This window comes from Tenrec ecaudatus, chromosome 14 (assembly GCF_050624435.1).
Source record: "Tenrec ecaudatus isolate mTenEca1 chromosome 14, mTenEca1.hap1, whole genome shotgun sequence".
NCBI lineage: Eukaryota > Metazoa > Chordata > Mammalia > Afrosoricida > Tenrecidae > Tenrec > Tenrec ecaudatus.
Genome location: NC_134543.1, coordinates 71,058,458 through 71,065,359, shown reverse-complemented (window position 1 = coordinate 71,065,359; position 6,902 = coordinate 71,058,458). Strand labels below are relative to the sequence as shown.

The window sequence follows — 6,902 nt, the reverse complement described above, 5'->3', positions numbered from 1 at the left end:
AAGAAAGCTGATGGTGCCTGGCTATCAAAAGATGTAGCGTCTGGGGTCTTAAAAGCTTGAAGGCAAACAAGCGGCCATCTAGCTCAGAAGCAACAAACTGACTTTCTATTCAATAATTGTAAACATTTTAATTGCTGATATTGACTATCGTCCAACAATATGAGAATATTCTCCCCACTTCCTCCTTGAGCTCACCATTTCCCTTGTTGTTCTTACCTAGCCCTTCCTGGCTTCTGAGCTTTATTCTTAGGCAAATGCTGCCCCTTTGAGCACATAGGATCCATTGCTTAAGGAGTGGTATCTCCCTGGTGTGGCTGTCACCTTGTAGGCTTATTGTTTGGCCGAATGTTGAGTCATGGAGCCATTTAGTTCCAAGCCTGAGGGATGTCTAAGGGGGGCGGGGATGGCGGAGAGGTCTCTATCAGACTGGTGAGTCTGTTTTTTGTTTTGTTTTTAGTTTTTTCTTTTAGTTTTTTTTTAATACAGGGGAGAGTGTGAACGCAGTCCCCCACTACCACAAATTATGCAGTCGAGTTTCCCGCATTTGGGGAAATCGCAGGGGCCAGCACACCCGCAGTGCAATGGGTGAGCCTCGCCCTGGGAAACCACCTTCCTGCTCATGGCGTCTCCCTGCCAGGTAAGTGTTTGTTTTAGTTTGTAACACATTTTTCCCACTCTACCCAGGACTTCTTACGGTGACGCCACCCTTTAAAATTTTTTATTTTTAACAATATTTTATTGCAAATTATTGACTATTTACATAGCAGATTAGTTATCCCAATTAGCATCACTTATCCCAATTCCTCCCTTTAAAACAAGTTTTATTGACACATAATTTACATATCATACAATTTAATAATTCAATTATATCAAAAAGGGTTGTGAAATCATTACCACAATCAATTTTAGAACCTTTTCTTCTCACTTTTCCTCATTCTTATTAGCTCCTCATATCACCCCCAGGCTCCCCAGCCATATGCCAAAGAAACCATTAATCCAGTTACTGTCTCTCTAAATTTACCTACCTTGGATTTCACATAGAGAAAAATATACACACCAAAAAACATACACCAAACATCCCCCCATCGAGTCGATATCTATTCATAGCAACCCTACAAGACAGTGTAGAACAGCCCCTGTGAGTTTCTGAGACTGTAACTCTTTATGGGAGTAGAAAGCCCGGACTTACTCCTGAGGTGTGGTTGGTGGTTTTGAACTGACAATCTTGAGAATCAGAGCAAGACACAAAACCACTACATCACCAGGGCTTCCAGTAAAAGTAATATGAGGACTTAAATTCAAGATTCCCCAACCACCTAGTAGTCTCCAAACACACACACACACACACACACACACACACAGAGAGAGAGAGAGAGAGAGAGAGAGAGAGAGAGAGAGAGAGAGAGAGAGAGAGAGAGAGAGAGAAAGAAAGAGAGAACAATTGCTCAAGTCAATTTCCATTCAGGGCGTCCCATATATGTCAGAGTGGAGCTGTCCTCCATAAGTCAGATAACCATGCCTTTCTTTCAAGGCACCTTAGGACAAATTCAAACCCCCTTTTGCTTAGCAGTCGAACCTGTTACTCTTTTGCATCACTCAGGGTTTCCTGTTAGCAATGTTGTTGTGTAAGGGAATACTGCATGGTTTAGAATCAGGAAAGGTGTGTGTCATGGTTGTAGTCTCTCATCATATTTATTCCATCTGTATGCTGAGCAAATCATCAGAGAAGCTGGATTATATGGGGCGGAGGGGGCAGGGGGAATGCAGCATCAGGATTGCTTTTCAGCACTTTCTCCAAAGTGAGGAACCAAATAAATAAAAAATAAAACAAAGTGTGGAGTCAAGTCCTGCACTGTTTCTTCCTAGTCTGGAAGGTCCGCTAAAACCTGTTGCCTTTGGATGACCCTGCTGGCACCTGGAATACCAGTGACAGTTTCCAACATCACAGAAACTCACAAGCCACCGCAGTACAACAAATTAACAGACAACTGGTGGATCAGGATTGGAGGAAGAGTTACTAACAACTTGAAACAGGGAGATGATACAACCTTGCTGGCTGAAAGTGAGGACTTGAAGCCCTTGCTGATGAAGATCAAGGATTGCAGCCCTCACTATGGATTATGACTCAAGGTAAAGAAGACCAAAATCTTCAGAAATAGACCAATAGGTAAGATCATGGAGAAAAGAAGATGGAATCAACCTAAAAGCTCATCAATAGAGGAATTAATAAAGAAATTTTGATTCTCTTTCTATTTGAGCCCTTGGTATCAGCTCTTATTTTTCCCTCTCCCCACCCTCCTTCCCTCATAAACCCTTGATAATTTATTTAAAAGAATGTTCATGTCTTACACTGAATGCTGTCTTCCTTCGCCCATTTTTCTGTTTTCCATCCCCCTGGGAGGGAGTTTATGTCAGTCTGGGTAGACTAGAGAAACAAATTCATAGACATTCATATGTGTATAAGAAACAGGTTTCTATACAAGAGCAATTGAATATTGAGAAAACATCCCAGCCCAGTCCAGATCAAGTCCGTAAATCCAATATTAGCCCATCTGTCCAATCCTAGTCCATAAATTCCTCTTTAGACTCATGAAACATGATGCTGAAAGCCGGGAGATCACAGGCCAGTGGGTGGAAGGTCTTGTGGGTCCAGTGGCAGTACAGGCATCTCAGCACTGGCAGGGTTCCCCACATGGCGCCTCTGGCTCCAGAGCTCTAGCGTAGCTCCATGTGTCTTGTCAATGGAAATGTTTCACAGGGAGTCAGCCTGCCTCCTGCCTCCAGCGAGCTATTTCTCTCCTTAGTGCCTCCAAATGAAGTCATCAAGCTGTAACCTGATTGATCAGGTAAACCTCACCCCTTCACTCTTAATCCTCTCAAAATGACAACAGATTATATAACTACCACAGGATTCTATGTTGATCCTTGTGATTGGTTCCCTCTTATTCCCCCACCGTCCCCTTCCCCTCCAGGCATCACTACTCTCATTATTGGTCCTGAGGGTTTTATCTGTCCTAGATTCCCTTAAATGCACCAGTGTACATGCTCTGGTCTAACTAGATTTGTAAAGTAGAATTGGGGTCATGATAGTGGGGGTGGAAGCATTAAAGAACTAGAGGAAGGTTATGTGTGCTATACTGCACCCCGATTGGCTGTCTCTTCCTTGTAACCCTTCTGAAAGGGATGCATATGACCCTTCTAACCACAGTCCGCCGTTTTGTGTTGAATGATAAATCTCAGCTTCTATGTCCTTGGATACCGTCCCATTTTGGAGTCAGTTGTCCCTTATGTTAATGGAGCAGGGTTGGAGTTGGATGTATCTTGAATTACTTCTTTTTTACTAGCATCCAGTTGATTCTGACTCATACAAACCCTATAGGACAGAGAAGAACTGTCCCTATGGGCTTCAGAGACTATAAATCTTTACAGGAGAAGAAAGGCTCATCTCTCTTGCGTGGAGTGGCTAGTGGATTTGAACTGCTGACATTGCAGTTAACAGGCCGTTATGCCACCAGGGTTCCTTACTACTTTACTAGAGGGCGTGACAAGTCATCACCTTTAATTTCCTTGGATGTATGAATTGTGCCCAGTATATAGCAAGACTTTGACAAAGTTTTCTGGGTTGCTCTGGGTTCTGCATCTAGCTGGTATTTGAACTCTGGTTTGGGGGAGTGGAGCCAGTGGCCAGTCATTTGATCTGACTCACCAATGTCTGTACCCTGTGAGTCGACAGCCCATTGTGTGACCTTATGATTTAGGTTCGTAGTTCTCTGCAACCACATTTAGTGAAGAGGATCTTCCAGATTCACATCTGATCTGTGGAGAGATGGGACTTACTAGCCTCTACAACCATGTGGACCGTTTTCTTGCCAGTTCGTGAATTCTTTGAGATTGCAGCAAATGATGTAACTGTAGCATGGGAGAGAAAGTGCTGAGATGGGGGGTAGTCCATGTTGGAGCTCATAGGGTTAGCTTGGAAAAGTTGGACAATTGGGATCATTAGGACACAGTTGGACATAAGGACTGGCTTTGAGTTGATCCTTCTTAGCGAAATTGTGCATACACAATACTGAATCATCTCCTTAAAATTGTAAAAATCATGGAAATGTATAAAAAGATGGGGGAACTGTCACAGACCCATGTCTTCTAGGGAAACAACACCTGAGTGCAAGGTGGCATTAAGTCCTAGATTAGATCCTGGAACAGCAAAAGGATATTGATGGGAAAACTGATAAAATTGGAAAAATTCTAGAGTTTAATTACTCATGTGTTAGTGTTATTGCAAAGAACTCTGGGGCATAGTGGGTTATCCATTAAGCTGCTAGCCACAAGGTCTGTGGTTCAAACCTACCAGTCACTATGAGGAGGAAAGATGAGGCTTCCCCTGCCATAGTGGCTTGCTCTGAGTTGGAATCAAGCTGATAGCAGCGTGGTTGTTTTTGTTTTTTACATTCTTTGCCCTAATCATTTTCTTTTTTTTTCCTTTTTTTTACATTTTATTAGGGGCTCATACAACTCTTACCACAATCCATACATATACATACATCAATTGTATAAAGCACATCCGTACATTCTCTGCCCTAATCATTTTCAAAGCATTTGCTCTCCACTTAAGCCCTTTGCATCAGGTCCTCTTTTTTTTTCCCCCTCCCTCCCCGGTCTCCCCTCTAGCAGTGTGGTTGTTTTTACAGTGCTACTGTATTGAGCAAATCTGCTGCATGACATCTCTTTAAAGTGCTCAAAATTGAGGACGTCACTTTGAAGGTTAAGGTGCACCTGACCCAAGCCAAACAAACAAAAGGAGGTAAACCTCACTGCCACTGAGTTAATTCCGATTCATAGAGACCCTGTAGGACTGAGTAGAACTGCTTCTGTGGGTCTCCACAGCTATAAATCTTTATGGGAGCAGAAAGCCTCCTCTTCCTCCCAGGGAGCCGCTGATGCGTTTGAGCTGATAAATATCCCAAATGCAGTCATAGCCCAGTAGACCACCAGGATGCCTACATTCCCAATCACCTTATATGCAGGTGCAAACTGCACTGTGACTAAGGAAGAGCACAGGAGAATTCATCATTGAATTATGGTGTTGCTCAAGAATATTGAGAGCACCATGAACTGCCAGGAGAACAAATGAATCTGTCTTGGAAAAACTGCAGCCAGAATGGTCCTTGGAGACAAGGATGATGAGACCGTATCTCACATACTTTGGACATGTTGTCAGGAGAGACCAGTGTTAGGAAAAGGACATCATGCCTAGAAAATAGGAAGATCCTCAAAGAGATGGACTGACTCAATGGCGACAACAATTGGTTCAAACATAATGTGAGGAAGGGGCCATGTTTCCGTGGTACACGGGGTCCCTGCTAATCATCATGGACGAAAGGCATCTAACTACAACAAGGTCATTATCTCATGCATCAGTAACACAGACAAGTAAAACCTTGCTGCAAATCATTCAAAAACAGTCGCCTCAGGACATCCAGAGGAATAGCCAGAAATTCAAGCCGTATTCACAAGAAGGTATGGAGGCATAACATTAGTGATGCCAGGTGACTTGGCTGAAAACAGAGAATACCAGAACGATGGTTACTTGTGCTTTATTAACTATGCATAGGCATTCGACTTTGTGGTTCATAAAAAAGTACGGATGACTTTGGGAAGAGCAGGAGTTCATAATTGTGTGCGTGGAACCTGCCAGTAGACCACAGGGTAACCCTTCAAATGGGACAAGGATCCTGAATGGTGTAAAATCAGGAAGGTGTCTGTCAGGGTTCTATCTTTTCACCATTTCCACTCAAACTGTATGCTGAGCAAATAGTCCAAGAAGCTAGACTATGTGAAGAAGAACACGACGTCAAGGCTGAAGGAAGGCACGTGGACAGCCTGTGCTATGCAGATAACACAGCGGAGCCCGCGAACGTACGGACGATTGGAAGCACTTACTGGTAAAGATCACTGACTACAGCCTCAGTGCCTCCTCAAAAAGCAAAATCCACTGCAGTCTTCGATATGGATCACAGCCTAGCATGAAGAAAACAAAGCTCCTCCCAAGCAGACCTGCCAGCAGCACCGTGATAAATGGAGAAAAGACTGATAGGGTCAAGGATTTCATTTTACCGACAATCCATAACTAACATCCATGGAAGCAGCAGTCAAGAAATCAAGTGATGTATTACCCATTGACCAAATCTGCTGCAAAAAATTAAAAAATGTTAAAACGCCCAGATGCCATATTGAGAACCGAGGTGCCCTTGAGTCAAGCAATGTTCTTTTCTGAAGAACTGATGGACTTCCAGAGGCATGATCTGTCGTGGAAGAAGTCTGTAGAGCCAGAATGTTCCTTAGAAGTGAGACTTGGGAGATGTCATCTCATATACTTTGGCCATGTTATTAGGAGGGACTAGTCCTTGGAGAAGACTCTCATGTTGGCGAAAGTAGACGTTTAGCGAAAACAGAGACTGACTCTCAATCAGAAGGACTGACGCAGCGACTGTACCATAGCAGTAACACAGCCGCCCTAACACAGGCTGGCAATGGGCTCAAACATAACAGTGATGTAGGAGGGAAGGACGGGCAGTATTGAGTTGTGTTGTGTGGAGGGTCACTGTGAATTGGAACTGATCCGACCGCATCTAACAACAGTGCCTTATTTGACAGTGACGCTATGTGACAGGGTAGGCCTGACCCTGCGGATTTTTGAGACTGTATCTGCTTCTGCGAATACGAAGTCTCATCTTTCTCTCCAGGAACAGTCCCTGGTTTGGAAGTGCTGAACCGACTCGATGGCATGAGGTTTGTGTTTTTGAGTTTGGAATAGCAGCGTTTGGCTTTCCACGAACTTTTGAAGTACCCTTGTATGCAAATCCTTATTTTAAGAAAGGGGTCTGACGTTCGTGGCACAC

The 6,902-nt window shown here is 43.7% G+C and overlaps 1 non-coding gene across 1 annotated transcript; it reads right to left on the bottom strand.

Annotated features, from left to right (window-relative positions):
• Positions 1 to 483: 483 nt before the first annotated feature.
• Positions 484 to 645, bottom strand: LOC142427213 (U1 spliceosomal RNA). The gene has a single exon (XR_012780024.1). It is a non-coding gene; the product is annotated as a U1 spliceosomal RNA (small nuclear RNA).
• Positions 646 to 6,902: the final 6,257 nt, after the last annotated feature.